We start from the raw sequence: 13747 nt of genomic DNA, 5'->3' as shown, positions 1-13747 counted from the left end.
AGTTCTTGCTAGTTGACCAGTTTTACATATTCGGCACGACATATATATATATATATATATATATATATATATATATATATATATATATATATATATATATATATATATATATATATATATACACACATACACGCAAAATGTTTCACAGACTCACATCAATCAGATGCACTGTATGCACAAAGCAAAACAATATATATCTCATCATGCAAAAACTCAGCACGTAACTTAAATACAACTGTGGAAAATACTGCATATATTTTCCAGAAATACGGTAGTTATATGTAAATAGATGGTCATACTGTATTTAATAACATTTATGTCATAGAAAATGGGAAACTGAGCCTGGGGAGAAGGGACAGTCGCCATTGTTAATTTGAATTGGATACAACGTTAGTGTAATGGGAAGGAATTCTCGTGCTCTAGAGGTTAAAATTAGGCTGACACCTCTCAAATAGGAGGCGAAATTGTTGGATGTGCATTCCTGCATAACTTGAGATATCAGGCGACTGGACAAGACAGCTCCAGGAACCTCAGATAAGTCTGTTATGTTATAACTCTGGCCAGTTGTTATTTTCATGTATAGACAGTGAGGTTTTCTGAGTATGATACAACTTAATCTCCAGTCAAATTGGCGAGTGTTATGATTAAGATATATTCTCCTTCTGTTATATAAATGTGTATTTATATATAATCATTTTTTAATTTAATATACAGTCCACAAATTTATATATTTACTAGCATTCCTGGTGATGTATATTTCATTTATAATTAAAAAGGTCCAGACCAACTTGTGGATATGACAGTGGTAGGTATCGAAGGGGGACATTTTTTGCGACCTAGGTGTCCCAAATTCCTACTTGTCTAACTGATAAATAATAATTATCTTTGTTCATTTACTGTTATGTATATAATGATACATTCAGATAAATGTAATTTTCCACATTTAATTTGCCCGTTGGTCCTTCTTGAACCGGAGGTAATTAGTGAAGTCATTAATTAGTTAATTACTTAATAATTATATGTGAAATGACAGAAGGAGGTGGATGTTAAGTTCACAAATTTACTTTATGTGTAATGGATTATAATTATTACAATATTAATTTGGATAAGTCAAGTGTAGCTAAAGATTATATTAATGTGTATAAGTGTATGTGTAATTGATAAGCCAAGTGTAGCTAATTATATTAATGTGTATATTAATTTTGCAAAGCCAAAGTGGCTAGGATTTATATTAATGTATTTGTACAATATTAATTTGATAAGACAATTCTGGCCAAGATTTATATCAGTGTATGTGTAATTGATAAGCCAAATCTGGCTAAAGGTTTGTTGTATTAATGTACATTTGAAGTTTATATTATTTTCTTACATGTAATTGCTAAGCTCAAGTAGCTAGGATTTATTTAAAGGTAAGTTGTATCAGTGTTGTAAGTTGTAATCAGTGTTATTAATTGAGTTGAATTTAATACATTGCATCATGGCTGAAAATAAGCAAATTAATATAGAAGACAAACATGGAATATAGAGCAAAGAAATCATCACTACAAGCTAGAAAAGTTCATGTAACCAAGGCATATAATAAATGTTTGGAATTTATGAATCAAGAAACTGTGAATACTGATGATTTAAAATTGTATTTAGATGCTTTAGGTAATAGATATGATTCATACAAATTATATTACAACAAATATGAAGGAGATTTATTAGTAAACTGTGTAGATGAGACTGAAGTAGATCTCATCATTAATCAGTATTATGAATTAGAGGAAAAAATTCTTTCTTGTAAAAGTCAGGCCTTGAATAAATTAAAATGTGTAAACCAGGCAGTTAATCAGTCTGCTCCAACAAATAATATGTCTTTGCCAAAACTCCCAGAATTATGTTTACCTGTATTTAATCCTGGTGAAAATTGGAAGGAATTTTGGTCAATTTTTAAAGCAGCTGTGCATGACAGGAGTGACCTAGCCTGTGTAACTAAATTATTTTACCTCAAAGGACAGGTAAGAGGAGATGCTCACATACTCATACAAGCCTTTCCCAATGTAGATGACTCTTACAAGGAAGCAGTTGACTTGTTGAAAGTCACTTATGGTAATATAGAACAAAGTAGGTTGGATCTAGTGAATATCATTGTTAATTTAAAATCCCCAGATCACACTTACAAAGGTTTACAGCAGTTTAGAGTTAAACTGGAGAGCACTCTCAAAACTTTAAGTAATAAATATAATCTGAAGGAATCAGACTGGTTATTGAATGCCATGGTACAGAATAAATTAAGCTGTAAAACACTTGAATGGATCTCGAATAAATATCACAAGGGTTATTTTGGTCTGGAGGAAATAAGACTAGGTCTACAAGAATTAATTGTTCAGTTGCAGACCAGCCAACTAACTCATTTTAAAGATGCAACACATAATAACTCTGAGGTATCTGTCAAGTTTCACAAAGGGAGAAATTATCCCGATGTTAATAATCAAAATTCATTTCCTAAAAACAGTTGCATAGGTGCATATCAAGTAGCAGGAATCAGAAATAATGATTCTCAACAAGGTAAGAAGAATAAGTACCCTCCTAAGAGTAGCCCAGTTAATAAGAAACCAATCAAAGAAAAGAGAGATTGTCTCTTCTGCAAGGGTACTCATTTTTCTAAGAATTGCAGTGCATACAAATCATGGAATGATAAAGTTGAAAGATTGGAGGAACTTGACAGATGTATCAGGTGTTTAGGTAATCACAATGTAAAGGATTGTCATGCCAAATTAAACTTCTGTTATCAATGTCACAAAGGAAGACACCATATAGTCATGTGTAAGGGTCTATATGATAATGTTGATAATAATGATAATGTTGAAGATTGAGACACTTATGCAGCATATGGGAATCTTTATTCAGGAAACGTTTCGCCACACAGTGGCTTCATCAGTCCAATACAAAGAGGAAGGCGTAAGGAGAGGAGGAGAATGAGGTAATCAGTCCCTCAACCTGGAGTCGATGTGTTCAGTCCATCAATCTTGTAGAATGTACAGCATAGGGCCGTAGACGTGGCTTATATACTGTAGTGAGGTGAGGTGAAGCAGGCGGAGGCGGGGTCATAGTGGTACCATCCACTAGTCGAAGTAGGTCTTCGTCCAAAGGTTGAACAAGTGTTGAAGAATTCTTTGTAACAAGATCCCATGATGCTGCAGTGTCTGACAGTTGTGATGAATGGTTTGAAAAACCGACAAGTTGAAGATTGAGACACTTATGCAGCATATGGGAATCTTTATTCAGGAAACGTTTCGCCACACAGTGGCTTCATCAGTCCAATACAAAGAGGAAGGCGTAAGGAGAGGAGGAGAATGAGGTAATCAGTCCCTCAACCTGGAGTCGATGTGTTCAGTCCATCAATCTTGTAGAATGTACAGCATAGGGCCGTAGACGTGGCTTATATACTGTAGTGAGGTGAGGTGAAGCAGGCGGAGGCGGGGTCATAGTGGTACCATCCACTAGTCGAAGTAGGTCTTCGTCCAAAGGTTGAACAAGTGTTGAAGAATTCTTTGTAACAAGATCCCATGATGCTGCAGTGTCTGACAGTTGTGATGAATGGTTTGAAAAACCGACAAGTTGAAGATTGAGACACTTATGCAGCATATGGGAATCTTTATTCAGGAAACGTTTCGCCACACAGTGGCTTCATCAGTCCAATACAAAGAGGAAGGCGTAAGGAGAGGAGGAGTATGAGGTAATGAGTCCCTCATGGGATCTTGTTACAAAGAATTCTTCAACACTTGTTCAACCTTTGGACGAAGACCTACTTCGACTAGTGGATGGTACCACTATGACCCCGCCTCCGCCTGCTTCACCTCACCTCACTACAGTATATAAGCCACGTCTACGGCCCTATGCTGTACATTCTACAAGATTGATGGACTGAACACATCGACTCCAGGTTGAGGGACTGATTACCTCATTCTCCTCCTCTCCTTACGCCTTCCTCTTTGTATTGGACTGACGAAGCCACTGTGTGGCGAAACGTTTCCTGAATAAAGATTCCCATATGCTGCATAAGTGTCTCAATCTTCAACTTGTCGGTTTTTCAAACCATTCATCACAATGATAATGTTGACAATCCTGACACAACAGTGGCTAATGTAAAAATTGCTGCTAATGTTAATAATGATGGTTTTGCTGAAGTAGCCTTACCTGTGTTACAGGTAAAAATTGATGATAAAAGGCATAAATAAAAAATGTAAATGCATTATTGGACCAGGGATCCCAGTGTACTTTCATAAAACGTTAATGTCTTGATGGTATGAAAGTACAGATGGGAGATCCCACAACTTTAAAATTATCTGGTTTTCTCTCGGATAAAAGGGCTCAATTGTATGACACTGTTTATGTAACTGTCAGGTTGGGCAATGAGAAAAAACGTGTTAATGCAGTAATTGTAGATAGACTTCCAGAGAAAATATCTACAGTAGGGCTTAGTAAAGCTACAGAAAGACTTTCACATAATGTAAACTTAGCACCTTCTGGTGTAAGTGATGATTCTGTAGGCCCAATAAATATTTTGATAGGTAGTGACTATTATGCCTCCTTTGTAAAGGGTATGGTAAAGAAATGCGGTGTCACCCTTTTGAAGACTGCAGGAGGCCATGTAATGTATGGTAGGATTCCTCGTAATAATAATTCATGACTAGAGGAAACTACAAATATCATAACTGTGTGTCTTACTCATGAAGTCGTGCCCCAGTATAATTCTTTCATAGAGGATGGTGTTGAGCCAGTGCATAAATTGTGGGAATTAGACAGCATTGGAATAAATGTAAATGAAGAAAGTCCAGACGATTCCTTTACTCAAGAACAATACCTGAGAGATGTAAAATTTGAATCTGGACAATACTGGGTACGACTTCCGTGGAGACTGAACCATCCAGAATTGCCCACTAATTACAGAATGGCATATGGACAATTAAAGGCTCAGCTCCGCGAACTGAGTAAGACACCAGAATTGTTAACTGCCTATAATGATACAATTGCTGAGCAGTTAATAAATTTATAGAAGAGGTACCTCCTGAGCAAGCCAAAATTTATGGTCACTATTTGCCCCATCACGGAGTGAAGAAGGATTCTAAGACCACTCCTTTGAGGATTGTGTTTAATTGTAGTGCCAGGAGTAACAAAAATGTACCTAGTTTAAATGACTGACGACAGGTCCGTCGTTGACGGAAAAATTAGGAGATATCTTATTAAATTTCAGAGTGAAGCACTATGCCTTTACGGCTGACATAAGTAAAGCTTTCCTAAGAGTGGGTTTACAAGAGGCTGACCGGGATTGTACCTGCTTCTTATGGCCTGAGAATCCTAGTGACCCACTTAGGCCTCTGAAAACCTTTCGCTTTAGGAGCGTATTATTTGGTGCTACATCCAGTCCGTTCCTACCTCAAGCGACGATAAATGCACACCTTAAATGTATGGAAAGTCCATTGAGTAAAATAATGAGCAAACAATTTTATGTGGACAATTTCCTGGGTGTGACGTCAACTGAAGAGGAACTGTTAATGACTTATGGAGAGGCTAATGAAATAATGCAAAGTGCAAATATGCCTCTGAGGGAATGGAATAGTAATTCGTCCAAATTAAAGGACAAAATAAGTAAAGATTTCCCTGGAGATGAAGTGCCAAAATGTAGTAATGTATTGGGTTTAACTTGGGATACTGAGAGAGATTTGTTAATGTTAAAACTTAATAATTACAGTATGCCCAATAAATTAACTAAGAGAGTTTTGCTTGCTGAAGTTTCCAAATGTTTTGATCCACTAGGTTTAGTGTCACCCCTTACTATAAGAGGGAAATTATTAATTCAGGAAGCATGGAAACTTAAATGTGCTTGGGATGAAATTCTACCTGAGGAATTCATTAACAGGTGGGATGAATTAATTGGTGATTATGAGAAAATTTCAATGTTGGAGTTCCCACACCAGGTGGCCAATCCAAATGGGAAAAATGTACTCCACATTTTTTGTGATGCTTCAAAATTGGCATATGGAGCAGTTGCTTACCTTCAATGTAATAGTGTTATTTCTCTTGTTATGTCTAAGGCTAAAGTGTCTCCAATTAAATCATGTACCTTGCCTCAGTTAGAATTAACAGCCATTTATGTAGGTGTCAAATTAGCTAATTATATAAGAAATAAGTTGCAGGAGATAAATATTAGCGACACTGTAATTTGGTCTGATAATGAGGTATCCTTACAATGGATTCGTAATGGAAACAGTAAAATTGTGTACGTACAAAACAGAGTCGCTGAAATTAATCAGATGCAAGAGAAGTATAATAGTTTGGGTCAGCATATGTTAACATTTAATCATATACCAGGTGAGGAGAATCCAGCTGATTTCTTGTCTCAAGGTTTACCTTATGCTAAATTTGTAAATGCTGTATCATGGTTTAAAGGACCGAGTTGGTTGGTAAATAAAGCTAATTGGCCTGTACAAAAGGCGTATATTGCTCCTGTTGAAATTACTGTGACCTCCGCTCCAATTGTTTGTCCTCCCTTAGCCATTGATATAAATAGGTATTCTTCTTTACCCAAACTAATCAATATAACTAAGTTGGTGTTTAAATTTCTAAACAAGATGAATATTTCATTTAATTTTTCACATCCTCTTGAATATTGGATACAGAGGGTACAGGAGGAAATCTATGGAAATGAGATTAAATTGATGAGGGAAAGAAAATTTGTGAAAGGTTCCATAATAGAGAAATTGGGGCTGTATTTAGAGAACAATGTAATTAGGTTCAGAGGTAGGTTACAAAATGCTGAATTGGGTGATTATGCCAAACACCCTATCTTACTGCACAAAACTCATCATCTAACAAATTTGATTGTTCTAAATGCCCATAAAAATGTAATGCATGGTGGCGTACAAGATACCTTAAATTGTATTAGGGAAACTTTCTGGATTCCACAAGAACGGCAAAGTGTAAAAAGGGTGATTAAATCTTGTGTAATATGTCGCCGTGTGGATGCCAGATCCTATATGTACCCAGGTCCTCCACCATTGCCAAATGAGCAATTTGAGTCATTTAGCAACGAACTCTGCCTGGCAGTTAGTTTAGTTAGTTTAATATGTTTATTATGCACCCCATACCCATCCTGTGGGCGGTAGTCAAAAGATTACAGAGGTACATAATGGGTCCAGGGACTGGGCCTCAAAGTTTTGATAGATGAGCAAGTTACAGAGGTAATGAATTCACAATTTACAAAGGTAATGAACTCACAATTTACAAAGGTAATGAACTCCAGGTAGGTCTAGTCACAATCATGACAAGTTACAAAGGTATTTACAGATTACAGGGGTACACAATGGGTCCAGGGACCGGGCTCCAAAGTTTTGATGGCTGAACTAGGTACAAGGTAATGAACTCACAAGTTACAAAGGTAATGAACTCACAAGTTACGGAGGTAATGAATACTGTAAGAATGGTTACTTACGTTTATACATGGCTGCAATCATGAACAAATTTTAGAGTAATGAGCAATTCACACTTCCACACCCGGTCACAACTGTAGTGAGTTATTGGTGCAAATGTTGATTGCTGAGTCTCTCTGTCTCACACACACACACACACACACACACACACACACACACACACACACACAAACTCATACACACACACACACACACACACACACACACACACACACACACACACACACACACACACACACACACACACACACACACACACACAAACTCATACACACACACGCACACACACCCAAGGGTAACAGGAGTAATGAAAAAGCCAGGATGAGCCCATGGTTTACCCAAAGGTGCAGGGAGGCAAAAACCAAGTGTGCTAGGGAATGGAAGAAATATAGAAGGCAAAGGACCCAGGAGAATAAGGAGAACAGTCGTAGAGCCAGAAATGAATATGCACAGATAAGAAGGGAGGCCCAAAGACAATATGAAAATGACATAGCAGCGAAAGCCAAATCTGACCCGAAACTGTTGTACAGCCACATCAGGAGGAAAACAACAGTCAAGGACCAGGTAATCAGGCTAAGGAAGGAAGGAGGAGAGACAACAGGAAATGACCGGGAAGTATGTGAAGAACTCAACAAGAGATTCAAAGAAGTGTTCACAGAGGAGACAGAAGGGACTCCAGAAAGACGGAGAGGTGGGGCACACCACCAAGTGCTGGACACAGTGCACACAACCGAGGAAGAAGTGAAGAGGCTTCTGAGTGAGCTAGATACCTCAAAGGCAATGGGGCCAGATAACATCTCCCCATGGGTATTGAGAGAGGGAGCAGAGGCGCTATGTGTACCCCTAACAACAATATTCAATACATCTATCGAAACAGGGAGATTGCCTGAGGCATGGAAGACAGCAAATGTAGTCCCAATCTTTAAAAAAGGAGACAGACATGAAGCATTAAACTACAGACCAGTGTCACTGACATGTATAGTATGCAAAATCATGGAGAAGATTATCAGGAGAAGAGTGGTGGAACACCTAGAAAGGAATGATCTCATCAACAGCAGCCAGCATGGTTTCAGGGACGGGAAATCCTGTGTCACAAACCTACTGGAGTTCTATGACATGGTGACAGCAGTAAGACAAGAGAGAGAGGGGTGGGTGGATTGCATTTTCTTGGACTGCAAGAAGGCGTTTGACACAGTTCCACACAAGAGATTGGTGCAAAAACTGGAGGACCAAGCAGGGATAACAGGGAAGGCACTACAATGGATCAGGGAATACTTGTCAGGAAGACAGCAGCGAGTCATGGTACGTGGCGAGGTGTCAGAGTGGGCACCTGTGACCAGCGGGGTCCCGCAGGGGTCAGTCCTAGGACCAGTGCTGTTTCTGGTATTTGTGAACGACATGACGGAAGGAATAGACTCTGAGGTGTCCCTGTTTGCAGATGACGTGAAGTTGATGAGAAGAATACACTCGATCGAAGACCAGGCAGAACTACAAAGGGATCTGGACAGGCTGCAGAACTGGTCCAGCAATTGGCTCCTGGAGTTCAATCCCACCAAGTGCAAAGTCATGAAGATTGGGGAAGGGCAAAGAAGGCCGCAGACGGAGTACAGTCTAGGGGGTCAGAGACTACAAACCTCACTCAAGGAAAAAGATCTTGGGGTGAGTATAACACCAGGCACATCTCCTGAAGCGCACATCAACCAAATAACTGCTGCAGCATATGGGCGCCTAGCAAACCTCAGAACAGCATTCCGACATCTTAATAAGGAATCGTTCAGGACCCTGTACACCGTATACGTTAGGCCCATATTGGAGTATGCGGCACCAGTTTGGAACCCACACCTAGCCAAGCACGTAAAGAAACTAGAGAAAGTGCAAAGGTTTGCAACAAGACTAGTCCCAGAGCTAAGAGGTATGTCCTACGAGGAGAGGTTAAGGGAAATCAACCTGACGACACTGGAGGACAGGAGAGATAGGGGGGACATGATAACAACATACAAAATACTGAGAGGAATTGACAAGGTGGACAAAGACAGGATGTTCCAGAGATTGGACACAGTAACAAGGGGACACAGTTGGAAGCTAAAGACACAGATGAATCACAGGGATGTTAGGAAGTATTTCTTCAGCCACAGAGTAGTCAGTAAGTGGAATAGTTTGGGAAGCGATGTAGTGGAGGCAGGATCCATACATAGCTTTAAGCAGAGGTATGATAAAGCTCACGGCTCAGGGAGAGTGACCTAGTAGCGATCAGTGAAGAGGCGGGGCCAGGAGCTCGGACTCGACCCCCGCAACCTCAACTAGGTGAGTACAACTAGGTGAGTACACACAGTAGTGTGGAAAATACTGTATATATTTTCCAGAAATACAGTAGTTATATGTAAATAGATGGCCATACTGTATTTAATAACATTTATGTCATAGAAAATGGGAAACTGAGCCTGGGGAGAAGGAACAGTCGCCATTGTTAATTTGAATTGGATACAACGTTAGTGTAATGGGAAGGAATTTTCGTGCTCTAGAGGTTAAAATTGTGTTGACACCTCTCAAATAGGAGGCGAAATTGTTGGATGTGCATTCCTGCATAACTTGAGATATCAGGCGACTGGACAAGACAGCTCCAGGAACCTCAGATAAGTCTGTTATGTTATAACTCTGGCCAGTTGTTATTTTCATGTATAGACAGTGAGGTTTTCTGAGTATGATACAACTTAATCTCCAGTCAAATTGGCGAGTGTTATGATTAAGATATATTCTCCTTCTGTTATATAAATGTGTATTTATATATAATAATTTTTTAATTCAATATACAGTCCACAAATTTATATATTTACCAGCATTCTTGGTGATGTATATTACATTTTTGATTAATAGGTCCAGAGCAACTTGTGGATATGACAGTGGTAGGTATCGAAGGGGGACATTTTTTGCGACCTAGGTGTCCCAAATTCCTACTTGTCTAACTGATAAATAATAATTATCTTTGTTCATTTACTGTTATTTATATGATACATTCAGCTAAATGCAATTTTCCACAACAAGCTAAAACACACTTCATATCGCAAAGAACTTATTACTCAAGAATCGTGTCATACAAGACTGATACACATCAAAATAATACATAAAAAAAAAAACCTACTATATTATACCCACATTTCTGACAAGTGTTATATCGATCATAACGAGACCTTGAGCTCTACATCCACGCTTAGCAAGATAACCACAAGGTGGATGCCATAAAGTCTCAATGAAAACCAGGAAACCATTTCAAACCCACATTCACAACACTCTCACGACCCCCCCCCCCAAGGAGGCGAGCTCGCTGTGACCCCCTGACGCCCTCGCAACCTATGAAAACCCCTTCACTCACTCATTATCATTCATAGATTTACGAGAATTCCTAACGTTAGCATTCTATATCCCTCGGAGAAAGCCTGATCCCACCTCCTCCCATACAAATCTCTGTTACGACACATCGTACGATAGAACGTCACCGCAAGAACCTTCCTTTGCTCTTCACTATCCCCTCTCCCCCCTCATCACCCATGACATAAATACATAATCTACCATGATATAATCTAAAGCTCATATGACACCCTCGTCTAACCCACCCATATCTAGACTTAAAGCATGCAGAACTGACACCCCACGGCCATCCACCCTCTGTACCAACCTACTTAACCAGCACCTAACCTCCTCTAGCCCTTCGCAAAAGTAAACTACATGGAATGCAGTCTCATCCTCTCCACAGATACCACACCCCCCACCCTCTACAACCTGCCTGTTTCGTAGTATCTCACCAGACGGAAGGATCCCATGCAGAAAACGAAACATCACCTCACGCACCCGAGGGTTTAACTTCATTTTACTAAATCTAAACCAAATACTTTTCCACGCATACATGGGGAACAAACCCTCAACTGGGACAACGCACATACCTACAAGCAACCTACACAAATCCCTTATACGAACCTTTCTCAGTTCCCTAACCAACATCATGGCCCTCAAAACGATTTCGCATTCCCTCAACTCCATTCCTCGATACCTGGAGTTTACCTGGAGAGAGTTCCGGGGGTCAACGCCCCCGCCGCCCGGTCTGTGACCAGGCCTCCTGGTGGATCAGAGCCTGATCAACCAGGCTGTTGCTGCTGGCTGCACGCAAACCAACGTACGAGCCACAGCCCAGCTGGTCAGGAACCGACTTTAGGTGCTTGTCCAGTGCCAGCTTGAAGACTGCCAGGGGTCTGTTGGTAATCCCCCTTATGTATGCTGGGAGGCAGTTGAATAGTCTCGGGCCCCTAACACTTATTGTATGGTCTCTTAACGTGCTAGTGACACCCCTGCTTTTCATTGGGGGATGTTGCATCGTCTGCCAAGTCTTTTGCTTTCGTAGTGAGTGATTTTCGTGTGCAAGTTCGGTACTAGTCCCTCTAGGATTTTCCAGGTGTATATAATCATGTATCTCTCCCGCCTGCATTCCAGGGGAATGAAGGTTCTCTGTACATTTTCTAGGTCAGCAATTTCACCTGCCTTGAAAGGTGCTGTTAGTGTGCAGCAATATTCCAGCCTAGATAGAACAAGTGACCTGAAGAGTGTCATCATGGGCTTGGCCTCCCTAGTTTTGAAGGTTCTCATTATCCATCCTGTCATTTTTCTAGCAGATGCGATTGATACAATGTTATGGTCCTTGATGGTGAGATGTGGTGGCCCGGTGGCCTGGTGGCTAAAGTTCCTGCTTCACACACGGAGGGCCCGGGTTCGATTCCCGGCGGGTGGAAACATTTCGACACGTTTCCTTACACCTGTTGTCCTGTTCACCTAGCAGCAAATAGGTACCTGGGTGTTAGTCGACTGGTGTGGGTCGCATCCTGGGGGACAAGATTAAGGACCCCAATGGAAATAAGTTAGTCCTCGATGACGCACTGACTTTCTTGGGTTATCCTGGGTGGGTAACCCTCCGGGGTTAAAAATCCGCACGAAATCTTATCTTATCCTCCGACATGATCACTCCTAGGTCTTTGACGTTGGTGTTTCGCTCTATTTTGTGGCCAGAATTTGTTTTGTACTCTGATGAAGATTTAATTTCCTCGTGTTTACCATATCTGAGTAATTGAAATTTCTCATCGTTGAACTTCATATTGTTTTCTGCAGCCCACTGAAAGATTTGGTTGATGTCCGCCTGGAGCCTTGCAGTGTCTGCATTGGAAGACACTGTCATGCAGATTCGGGTGTCATCTGCAAAGGAAGACACGGTGCTGTGGCTGACATCCTTGTCTATGTCGGATATGAGGATGAGGAACAAGATGGGAGCGAGTACTGTGCCTTGTGGAGCAGAGCTTTTCACCGTAGCTGCCTCGGACTTTACTCTGTTGACGACTACTCTCTGTGTTCTGTTAGTGATGAAATTATAGATCCATCGACCGACTTTTCCTGTTATTCCTTTAGCACGCATTTTGTGCGCTATTACGCCATGGTCACACTTGTCGAAGGCTTTTGCAAAGTCTGTATATATTACATCTGGATTCTTTTTGTCTTCTAGTGCATTTAGGACCTTGTCGTAGTGATCCAATAGTTGAGACAGACAGGAGCGACCTGTTCTAAACCCATGTTGCCCTGGGTTGTGTAACTGATGGGTTTCTAGATGGGTGGTGATCTTGCTTCTTAGGACCCTTTCAAAGATTTTTATGATATGGGATGTTAGTGCTATCGGTCTGTAGTTCTTTGCTGTAGCTTTACTGCCCCCTTTGTGGAGTGGGGCTATGTCTGTTTTTTTAGTAACTGTGGGACGACCCCCGTGTCCATGCTCCCTCTCCATAGGATGGAAAAGGCTTGTGATAGGGGCTTCTTGCAGTTCTTGATGAACACGGAGTTCCATGAGTCTGGCCCTGTCGTGTATCCTTCCCAACTGTCCTCACGCAACACTTCCCATTTAATAAACACACATTTAGCCCTCCATCTCAAATCCATCAACCCAAACCCACCCTGACTTACAGGTAACATTACAACTTCTCTCCTTAACCAATCACAACGTGAACCCCACAAAAATGTGTACACCCATCTTAAGATCCCCACAATCACTGTCCCTGTAATTGGGAACACAGCTGCAACATGCCAAACCTTACTATACAATAAAATGTTTACGACTATCACTCGCTCTATAAGAGTTAGGTGCTGGGGTCTCAAAACACCTAGACGCCCCACGATCCTTTCCAATAACCTATCCGAGTTTTCCACTCGTGCCGCAACCATGTCATCCCTATAAATTATACCAC

The sequence above is a fragment of the Cherax quadricarinatus genome, unplaced genomic scaffold (assembly GCF_038502225.1).
Source record: "Cherax quadricarinatus isolate ZL_2023a unplaced genomic scaffold, ASM3850222v1 Contig950, whole genome shotgun sequence".
Taxonomy (NCBI): domain Eukaryota; kingdom Metazoa; phylum Arthropoda; class Malacostraca; order Decapoda; family Parastacidae; genus Cherax; species Cherax quadricarinatus.
Note: the sequence above shows the minus strand (reverse complement) of the source record.